Raw genomic sequence first — 11,227 nt, 5'->3', positions numbered from 1 at the left:
TTTTTTTTTTTTTGTTTGTTTGCATTTAATGGACACAGTCTTAGAAACATTACAGAATAAAAGCCCAGACATCCTTTGGTGATTAAATGCACATTAGCAAATCTGTGTCTTGTCCTAATTCACTGTTGTAACGCATGAGCAGAGGCTAGAAGTATCATCTGGATTGTTGTGAAATTGTTTAAAAGCAGTAACACATCTCTGCTTTTAATCATTTCTCCCATCATGGTTTAAGTATAAGCACTGTGAATGAAGGTAGTCAGGGTTAGCTGCGGGGCTTTTCTTGTTTTTAATTTTGTGGGCTCCTTCTCCCTTTTTATGGTGATGCTAATTGCATTGGTTCAAGCAGCTAACCTGTTATACTTTAGAATATACCCTCTAGCCAAGTCTAACTTAGACGCTGTAGATGGACAAGCTTCATTTGTTTTGAACAAAAACGGGAACATTAAATGAACATCCATCACCTTCACTAATAATATTGTGATTCTGCTGTCAAGTGTTAGAAAACTCCCTTCAAAAGAAAAAAAAAAAAGCTTGTGACCATTTTGTATGGCTTGTCTGGAAGATCTCCTGTAAATCTTATGTTTTAGTAAAATATTTTTTGTTATTCTACTTGGCCTTTGTACGGTTTCTTTTGCTGTGTTTTCATTTCTCTGATGTGACAATCGTATTTAAAAATTGAAACCAGAGTTGGTGATTCATGTCTTCATCATTCTGACATTAAATAAGAGGTTGAATTTACAGTGTTTTACTTTTGTTGATGCTGACTCATGTTAATAGCCTGTGTCATGACAGTGATTGACAAATTGGCCAAAATAATATAAAATTACAGTAAGAGCTGTTTTTCAAATGAGCCTCTGGTAACAGTAATCATTTAGCATAATCCAGTTGGTGAGACAATTCATTAATGTGTATATACATGGAGTACTGAGTATCATTTAAGCAGGAGGCTTACAGAACAAATGACAGCAGTAATGATGGGTATGCGTGTAATTTGTCTGTTTTTGTGCTAAATATTATCAGGTATTAGGCTACACTTTTTTAATTCCTGTCTTTTTTTTTTTAAAGAAACCTGCATATAAAATACCATGTACAGAACAATTGTTACAAATAAATCAACTGATATTTGTTAAACCACTTGCATACAACTCCACTTCCCACTGGTGTTATCTACAAGCCTTACTAAGCTACTTGCTTGAGCAACCAGTCTGCTTAAACGGCACTGAAAAGGTTTCTTCATTTGGAAGAAGTAAATCAGGATAGCTTTCTGTTTTCTGTCTCTAATTTTTTTTAGTTAATAGGAGCCCATTTTACTCTTTCTCTCCAACTTCCCATAATCCTTTACTGGACCCTTTTCCCTCAGACCTGTTTTCTGATTTCAAAGCTTTTGGCATTGGCCAATCTAAATTGTATAAATAACAGCTTGCAATGGGAATTTTTTTTGTTTTTCATCTTGCAGTTTAAGGTGATGGTTATGTTGCCCATCAGTATTCTCAGCCCTTCCCCCCCCATTCTAGTATCATCTGGAGTTTCTATAGAATGTGGTGTATTTATTGTGCTCTTATGTAAGATGAAGAATATCTATTAAAATTACATTTTCAACATAAAAATGCTTTCAGTGGTATTGTCCCTCCAAAGTGCATTGCATAGTAACACAAGAAAAACTTGGTTCAGTATACTTAAGTTCAATGCAACTTTTAAACACCGCTTTTTAAAGTGATTTCTATATTGGTTGGTACTTTGGCTCACATTTGTGACTTGTAACAGATGTTGTAGTTTTACTCGGGATGAATTGGCATCTTTAATTAAGAAAACTCATATATTAAATGAACATGTGTGCAGGTTTAGTCAGCCAAGTTCTTGTGTCATTAGTTGGATGGTTGTCTTTGGGTATGCTCAGCTACATACTGTATTCTCCTCTACTGCGGTGGTTCTTCACCTCTTTTGTACCAAGACCCATTTGTAAACATTGGCCAGCCCTGACCCAGTCCCCCTCACTCCCAATCCACTGCCTCCCCCCCAGCCACCCAGTGTGGGGCAGGGGTGGGCCCCAAGCAGCCCCTTGAAGGCTGGAACTATGACAGCCTGCAAGGGAGAAGCCATGGTTTCTCATGGTTTTTTAATCCATTTTTAAAGCTTGTTTGCAACCCTTTTATATGTTCTCGTGACCCACGGGTTGAGAAACTGCTCTAGTGTAACTGGAGGTGTGCAAGCAGGGTACAAGCCCGGGGTGTCCTCAAGGTCCCCTCTGCTTGTCTCTACTGCTCAGCATTTCTTAAATTTGCTGGGCATTCTTGTGTCCTGCCCCTTCTACCCCAATGGTCCTTTCTGCTGGCTGCTCTGGCTCAGTGTGCCACCCTGCATTATTCTTAACTGTTTTCCTGCACCCCTCTTCACAGTACTACAGCTGCTCTGTCACTTAACCTTGCTGCCAAATTTGGCCTTGTAAATTGTCTCTTTGCATACAAGTCTGGCAGGGAAAGTAGATCAGAGAGGAGCCATCTGCACAGAGTAGGGAGGGGATGGGGTCCTGTGGAGGGGAAGAAAAGAGGGACACATTGCCGGAGTGGGTGGAAGGGGCCATTATGTGGGAACGAGAGTGCCTACCAGGGTTGCCCAGGGTGAAGATGTTGCTAGTTATGCCTTTGCATGTATTCCTCCACAATCATATAGCCTTATATAATAAATGATGGATCATAGCAAATAACTTTACCCCAAGTTTCAGGGCTACTTAAACGCATGTATTTGGATATGTTTAAAGACCTTACTTTTTTGCTTTTATCAGTATATCTTGATTGGAATGCACAGAAAATAGAATGGAATGGGGGGGAAAATGCTTGCTCCATTCAGTACATGGAATAAAGGATTGAATTACAGCACAATTCACTCTATCACACATAAGCCAACATATGTCAGCTGTTAAAATATCTAAGAGCATAGTTGAAAGTTCTTTTGGTAAGTGAATAGTTTCCAAATCTTTCTCTCTGTATAACTGGAGAACACAAACCTGTGAGGAAATAGTTATGATGTATCTACAATTTTAAACCTATTAAAAGTATCCATTCCTAAATGCTTTAAAAAAAGATTTGTGTAGTATTGTGGTTTAGTGTTACCAACAATGAATGAATCCTTAAGTGAACTTGGGCAATAAGGAAGTTGTGGAGTAAAGTGGGATCTATAACTATAAAATTTGATATTTTCGTAAGCACTTAACAGCTGAATCTTTCACTTTTTAATGAAGATTGAAATGGACAAATTTTCATAGCTCCATACCAATAGGTGTTTGCAGACGCATCTTATTTAAACTCATGAAGTTCATAGTTCACAAATTTTAAATACCTATACAAATAATCTTTAGATAAATTGAAATTTTTTTCCCTATGGGGTTTGAATATATCCAGCTATGTATTGTGTTTAATCTGATGATTGTTGGATAACTTTTGGAAGCCCACATTTGTCAGAAAACACCATAGAAAGTCCTAGTTAGTTGATTTCCCTTTTTTTTTTTTTTTTTTTTTTTTTTTAAACAGATGCCCAGTGCATGACTTAAAGATAAGTGTTCTTGGTATTAGGCATTCACTACCCTGAAATCCTTTATAAGAGAACTGAAGTTGTATGTTGCATGTTAGTTTATGCATGAAGTTTCTGTAGTTACAAGATTCAGAGTGTAAAAACAAATGTTAAAAATAAATTTTTAAAAGTACAACACAGTAATTAGTTTTGTAATCTAGATCAGTGCAGCATAAGTCTTAATCCTTAAAATCTTTATGCAACAAAAATTGCCATTTTAAAACTTTTGATCATATTTTATGTGGAAATGAGACTTAAGTGTTTAAGTTACTTGAAACCAATGGGATTTAATGACTTCTGAATGTTGGGTGAGTTCATTTGTTTTCATCTGAAGTGTGCTGCCTTTTACGTCCTTCAAGAAAGCACATTTCCAACACATGGCTAGTGTAAAACATGTTAATGGAGCAGTGAAGTTGTGAAACTTCTCTCAACTTTATGCATACTTTTACTTGGAATTATTTGGAAGGTTACTTTAAAATATTATGTTTCTGTTTATAGTATGTCTTAACTAATATAATGGCTGTAATGATACTGAAATAGAAGGGGGTAACATACCTCCCCCAATGTGCACTCACAAATTGAGCTTTAAAAATAGAGGTCCCTTTTCTGGTAGGATGACACCATTCAACTTCACAATGATCATATTATATAATGTCTTTACAATCTTTTTCTGAAAATGACAAATTTTAAGCCTGCCATTCAACTAGTGACTTTTGGTCTAAGTTTTACTAGTCTCCCCCAAAGTTTCTGGGAAGGACTCTTTCCTTGTGTTCTTACAACATCTTTTGATTAAAACATTTTTGTATTGTCCTAGCCTTGATATTTTTATGGAAGACTTTGATCGTGTAAGTAATTGTCCAGTTTGTATGTCTAATTCCTATATTGTATAAGTAGTTGGTCATAATTTTTTAACCAGGTTACTTATAAATGCAGTATGGGGCTGCAGTCAGTGAGTTGATTCTAGGTTAGACTATTGCTATTCAAGTACATGGGAAGAAACACTTAATCTTTCTGTATAACTGAAGTACGTGTGAAAGAGTGGCACCCAGTGGCTAAACTACCTTAATCCTTGTCGGGTTTTTTTGATACTGCATTGTCTTTAAGTAGCAGGTTGGACTTGAGTAAGGTGAGCAAATGAGCTTCACTTGCTTTGCAAGCATTGAACAAATTAAGAATAAAAACTGCTGTGACTGCAAGGTCCTTTATCCATGCTGGCTGAACACTTTTTAGCTAACATACACTGACAGAAGGAAATAATAACACAACTATTCTAGTGCCCTGCCTTCTGCTCAGCCTCAGACTAACATGGCTAATTCTTTCTCTATTCTTGTAGAGTTAGTGCAGTTTTTAACAGAAAGCTGTCAATTTGAATTTGCTAACTTGAATGTGATGTAATGAGTGGTGAAAGGGAAGTTTAGAGGAATAAATGTAGGTAACTTCTATTTATAAGGTACTTTATTAGCTCTTACGTGCAGAAGAGGTTGTCATTCTTCATGAGAATACCATGAACAATTAAAATCTAAAGTCTGAAGAGAAATCAGTGAAAGGCTCTGGAGGTGTCAAGGTTGTTTGCTGTAGTCAGCTAACTTCCTCCATGTCTGGGTGAATTCATTTTAAAATCTACAGATACCATTTCAGACTTTGAATTGCTGCCTACTGCAGCTAGTGTACTTATCCCAGCCAGTTATCTCCTGTGTCTCCCAGGTGCTTAAACCTCCAGCTGCTTTGATTTTTGTCTTGCATATCGCATGCTGAGAATTCAGATGGAGCTTGATAATTTTAATAGCAAGGAATGCTGCACTGACTGGTGTTCTCTGTACGCAAGTCATTCACTTACCTTTGCAGTTGTTAGCCTGCCTTCCTGAAGATAAGTTTGAAATAGTTGGGAGGCAGCAATACATTGTGGGAGTGAGGGAGAATGCTTCTGAAGTGGAAAACAAACCTCATGCTTTAAGCAGGTCTTGTTGCTTGTGGGGTAAATTCTGGGGCAAGGCTAACTTTAACTTGCACATGGCTGGGGGTCCTCACACTGTATCACCCGCATGCTGTGAAGCCAGGCCCCTTGGGATCCTTCCCCGGCTGTATAGGCAATGGCAATAGCACACAGCCCCCAGGCCCCTTCTTCTTGCACAGCTGAGAGAGAGATGGTTGCAGAGACCTGTGGGTTACCAGCCGGACAGCCCTGCTCTAGGATAGTGAGTGTCAAGTAGGACGCTGTGGACCCTGGAGTGCTGCGAGATCCTTTTAAGGACAACTTTCAATAGGAGCACTGTTAGGTGTGCAAACACAGGGTTCACAAGGTAAACCCAGAGATTTCAAATAGGAATCCTCTGTGTCAAAAGCATTCTGACCCATGGTCTTTCTGAGGTTTTTACAACGTAAGAATTACTGTATTTTTCTGTAGTCAGCATTTTTTTTCTGGTATTTTTCTGATGTCATCCAAGAGATGCCTTGATTTTAAGAAGGTTAAGGGGTTGCTTTAGTGGATGGGGTGATAGGTTTTAGTACACAGCCAACAGCTGTGTACATGCATTTAACTGATAGCACTGACATTGGCACACACAAAGAAAAATGTTTGGAAAGCACCTGGGGCTGACTTGCATGGAGGTGTTTATCTTTGCCCATTATGCAAGCAAGCACTGATTGTACAGTGGGTTTAGACAATGCCTGGTTTCCGTTCCCTTCAAAATTACCCTTTCTTCTTAGACCATCTCCTGTTCTTGAGTCAAGGATGGACTCTTCTGTGGACTGTTCAGGCTCAAGTTGGTCTTTTTTGTCATCTCTTTCTTTTAACGTATACATACCTGCATGCACAACTAGTCTCAACTTTTTTCATGTGGCTTGCTCAGTATGGTATGATCTGCTTGGGTTCTGGTTTGAATACAGTTGGAACTATGGTTTTTAAAGAAGCACCAGAAAAATGAGTTTGAAATGGGAACATCCAAGATGAATGAAGATGGTGAAGATGAATATTGACTATGCTGCTGTCCAGTGAATAGAGTGCTTCAAGCACCTCAAGCCCACCCACATGGGAAAAGATGGAGTTGGCAAGTCTGGCTGTGATGTCCTCTATGAAGACTTTAGTTGGTAGACTACTGACTTGTTGCTGGAGAGTTCTTCCCCAGGCCTGAAATGATAGCCCTCTTTCATCTTGGGACCTCCAACAGCATGCTAGCCCTGAGGTTTCCCAGTAGGGAATCATTTTAATGCTAACAGATAATACAATATTATTAGAGGGAGTCTGAGCAAGGTGAACTGAATTTAAAATGTAAATTGCCAAGTTGAGGGGGGTGTGGGGGAGGTAGTGCAGCTTGGCTCAGGCCAGGACAGCCTGAGTAAAAGCGTTCTTGGATGAAAAAAAATCAATCCCTGGCTTCCCTGTGCTATAGAATATAAATAAGGGAAGGGGAATCTTCTTTCTTTTATGATCTAACCTAAATTCCTTTCACTTTCTTGGCCAAGTCCCACTTCTGGTAGAGCTGGAGAGTTCTGGACTTACATATGCTGGTCTACAGAAAAGGTAAACACAAACTGAGCTCATGTCTGTGACATACTGGTAGGCAATTCTCTCAGCTCCACCCCCTTTAGCAGCAAGAAAAGCTATTCTGCTGGGGCAAGGATCCCAGAGTTGCCTCCAGCTGTAATGGGCAATGGAAGGAATGTTAAGTTAGATGAGGGGAGGTGGATGTAGCAGTGTAGAGAGGATACTTGCAAACACAATCCCCAAGCATCGGAGTAGGGTGCTGTTGTCTTTAAGATTAACTAGTCTTTCCCCTTCTGCCCCTCCTAAATCTATTGCTTTGGCCTCAGTCAGAAACAGGATTCTCAAGTTAATGGACAATGGTCTAGGAAGCTGCAGGGGATGAGGTAGGTGAGAAGATGCCTCTGGCCCTGGCTGTTCCTTTCACATTGGCTTTTTTTCTTTTTTTTTGCAGTTTTGACAAATACTGACCCATGAGACTCAGGCAAAGAAGGTACGGGGAGTCCTATTAGCTTCTGCTCTAGTAAGAGGCAAACATTTGGGTATGGATATACAGAACATAGCACTACATGTATCAAGGACAGCTCTACTATCCAAACTGGTGTTTACTTCCAAATGCAGAGAAGTAGACAGGCCATGGATTGGTCCTGCTGAGTAACACCAGCAACTGAACAGGACTTGCTGCAATTTTTTCAAGATTCACCTGATAGTCGCAGTATAGGTATATCCAACTCATCTGGTACTAGGGACCAGATGAGGTACATAGGGCCAGTCTATGGGCTGAACCAAGCCCACAGCCTGGCCCTGTGCACTGGCTCCAGCCCTGCATTCTGCATGCACCACGAGCTAGTCCGTATTCATTGTACCATGCACCAAGTCAGTCTAGGGTGTGTGCTACATGTCATATGGGTGGCTGGATCCAGCACACAGGGCTAGTCTTCAGCCCTGATCCAGACTGGCCCTGGGTTCAGCACACAAGGTAGATCTAGTACATCCTAGAATGGCTCTATACATTGGGTGACAGGGCTAGTTCAGAAATCCACAGGCACCACAGTGGGCTGAGTGCTGGGGGTTCCTTGTGCAGCTAGCACCTGCTATTCTCTGCATCTTTTTATTTTGTAAGAGGGAGTGGCTCACAGGGATTTTGTGTGATGAATTTGATCAAACCACCTCCAAACCATCAAAGCATTGCAGAATAATGTAGTTTATTTACATATTATGCAAGATATCATTGGCTTCATCTGAAGCCCTTCTAGGCAAACTTCTCCATTTTGAACACTAAGAGAACAGGGATGGTATAAACCGTGCTGGAGATTTGGCTGGTGGATTCTTCTTATGTCATTTCCCAAGTCCTTTTCAGATAGGGCCTAAGCATTTTGCATTAGCCCTTCAGCTTAATTTATATTCACTAATTAAAAGATTGCAACATCCACAGTACTAGTTTAGATTTTATTTTGATGTTTATCTCAAATATAAAAAGTCAAAATCCTTATCAATCTTTAAAGAAAATCCATGCAAGCATGTCATAATGTTTACAACTTAAGGATTTTTCTCTTTCAGATCTCATTTCTCTAAATGAGAAAGAATTAGCTGTATTTTACTCTCAATTTTTCTCCATAGCCCATTGTTAAATGGGCCAAGCTTGGGTCAAGTTAATGGTGTAAAAAATACCAAGCTAAACTTGTCAGTCCAGGTAATACTTCAGTGTGCTTGTCATGTTAACACACATGCCCTTTTTAATTTAGGTTATTCATTTTAATGAAATTCCAATTTGTATGAATTGCAGTCATTGCACTTAATACCACATGCTTTGTCTTGTATCATTTTTAAAAAACATGACTGCTGGGGGAGAGGTTGTTGGAAGTGGCACAACTGATCAGATTTTTTACAATTCACATCAAGGCAGTTGCTGCTAGTTTAGCACCATGATCTGGTGGGAGAGGTAAAGGGAAAGTTTAAATTCACACACAGAATGCATAAATGTAAGCCATAGGACCACCTCTAATCAACTAAAACCAAATTGGAACAGAGGAGATTATTAGAGAGGGTGACAAAAGGCCAAACTCTTGGGGAAACTGTTTCTATACTTAATCTTTACAGGCACGGATGCAAGTAGGTTATCCTTCATAGCCCAAGTTTTGCAGTATGTTTCTGTAGACTGTTCAATTCAGTTAAGACAAAGAGAAATGCATATTTGCTATAGTGGTTTCCTGTAGCAGAGTCACCCCAGTAACTTCTATAATATTATCAGTTACTGTTTACTGTCCTGTTTCATGGTTTAAATGTTCTGTGCATTACAGAAAGGCATTAGAGGAGGTCAAACAAAAAGCAATATTGGCATTCACTTAGAAGGTTGCATAGAGACTGAAGAAACCTATACAATGAATTGGTATTAAAAAAAATCCATGGAGCACTAGCTGTTTGACTGTACGATGAAAAAAAAATCAAAATATTTATAGGCAATCAACTGAGTTTGGTAGCAATACCAACACTGTACATTTTTTACATTATCAAATACATAATTCAAGAGATACAAAATAAGATCATGCATCACCACCAAATACCTTGTACAAGCTTTTTTAAATTCCAAGAGTCTGAAACAGTTTAGAGATTGAAGCATTTTCATGATCCAGAATGAGAAATTGCCCAGGAATCTTGTACTTTTTATGGATTATATTGTATCATCCAAAGAAAGCTGTCAAAGATTATTAGTTATGCATTCACTTTAAAGTGTTAAAATGACTACTAAACAAAAGTATGAGCATCAATGTATGAGACTGAAAGAGGAAGTTAAATGGCTTATACTAAGAGGCAAACTTGTTCAATCTAAAAACAAGAAAAAAAATCAGGTGTGCCATGACAATACATTAGTTGTAACTGGAATATTGGATGTTCCTTTTTAAAAGGTGTCTGACTTAAATTAAACATCTAGAGAAAGCTTAATAAGAATTTTTTCTAGACCTTCAGTCAGTAGTAGAGATAGCTTAATAAGAATTTTTTCTAGACCTTCAGTCAGTAGTAGAGATGTGATGAATGGATTGTGTTCAGGTCCAGATTGGGGTCAGAGTTAAATGGATTTAAAATCTCACAAGATCAACTGATCATAGTATTTTCATCTCTGGCTGCATCTGAGCTAGATATAGACAACAATCCTTTTTTAGTTTTTCAAGTGACCTGGAATTAGGAACCACAGAGCTGGTTCTGAGCCAGAGATCTGAGAGAAGACACCTAACTCTGAAATTCAGAGGATTGCTGATTTGTGGCTCTCATTTATGCCCACTTCTGATCAGTAATATTTATGCCTCTTCAAAAAGAGCAGTTTTTATGAACCAAAACCTCTAAAACATTAGCCTCTATGGATTAAAAGCATTTGTATATGGCACAAGATTCCATTCATTAAAGAATCAGCTTGTGGCACCAACACTGTTCCTAAAAAAATGTAACAGCACGCAAGTTTAATTTATAGCAGCATTTTACACAATTTGTGTTAAAAAAGTAGAAGTTAGCCATTTGTGTACTGAGTAACAAAATGTTTAAATTACATTTATTTTCCATTTTACACTCACTATTTACCAGTTGGACTATTTACAAAGGTTCAAATGCTATGTAAAAGAATGAGCTTACCCAAAATAGTCTTCACAAGTGAGGCAATAGTTTACCTCTACCTCAGTTTTGGCTGATTAAAGAAAAACTGCAGTTAGCTGTAATGCTTAGCAGGTGTCTGTCTGCACAAGAGAAGAAAATCCTACCTTAATGGCAGCTGCAAGTCAGCTGCAAGAACATATTTGGGACTTGCAGCTAACTTGGCTTTCACCTTTTTTCAGGTGGTAGGCATTTAAAGGAAAATGGTGATTAAAAAAGGGAGACCTGTCAGTGGAGTTTTACCAGCAGGTTGGCTTTCCACTTGGAAATAGTGATGCTGTTAACATTAAAACAAAAGTTAAGAAAAACATTCAAGTACAAACTTTAATTAGGACATTCAGCAAAACCATGAAGAAAGGAAATTTTGGCATACCTCATAAGTGAACACTTCCTACTTCTAGGCCACATAGTACCATTTCCTTTTGCTACCTAGTTTCTCCTTATCAAGATGTCTCCACAAACATTTGCTAATGGACATACCCACAAAGGAACTGGATGGGTAGGTTTTTTTTTTTTTTTTTTTTTTAAAAAAAAGTT

General features: G+C 38.5%; 1 protein-coding gene and 2 long non-coding RNA genes across 3 annotated transcripts in view; 2 read left to right on the top strand and 1 right to left on the bottom strand.

Moving 5' to 3' along the window:
* Window positions 1-735, top strand: part of UBE2N (ubiquitin conjugating enzyme E2 N) — a 52,279-nt gene extending 51,544 nt beyond the window's left edge. The window contains exon 5 of the mRNA XM_019514865.1: window positions 15-735. The gene's annotated coding sequence lies outside the window, so the exon portion shown is untranslated. The remainder of the gene's footprint in view (window positions 1-14) is intronic.
* A 7,741-nt stretch (window positions 736-8,476) lies between these two features.
* Window positions 8,477-11,111, bottom strand: LOC109295799. The gene is made up of 2 exons (XR_002096840.1): window positions 10,055-11,111; window positions 8,477-10,009 (listed from the first exon to the last, which is right to left on the bottom strand). It is a non-coding gene; the product is annotated as an uncharacterized LOC109295799 (long non-coding RNA).
* LOC109295800 overlaps window positions 11,111-11,227 on the top strand; it is a 328-nt gene continuing 211 nt past the window's right edge. Inside the window, exon 1 of the long non-coding RNA XR_002096841.1 lies at window positions 11,111-11,224. This is a non-coding gene — a long non-coding RNA (uncharacterized LOC109295800). The remainder of the gene's footprint in view (window positions 11,225-11,227) is intronic.

Source organism: Gavialis gangeticus, unplaced genomic scaffold (assembly GCF_001723915.1).
Source record: "Gavialis gangeticus isolate Ggan-Ray unplaced genomic scaffold, GavGan_comp1, whole genome shotgun sequence".
Classification (NCBI taxonomy): Eukaryota; Metazoa; Chordata; order Crocodylia; family Gavialidae; genus Gavialis; species Gavialis gangeticus.
Note: the sequence above shows the minus strand (reverse complement) of the source record. Positions and strands in the feature narration are given on the sequence as shown.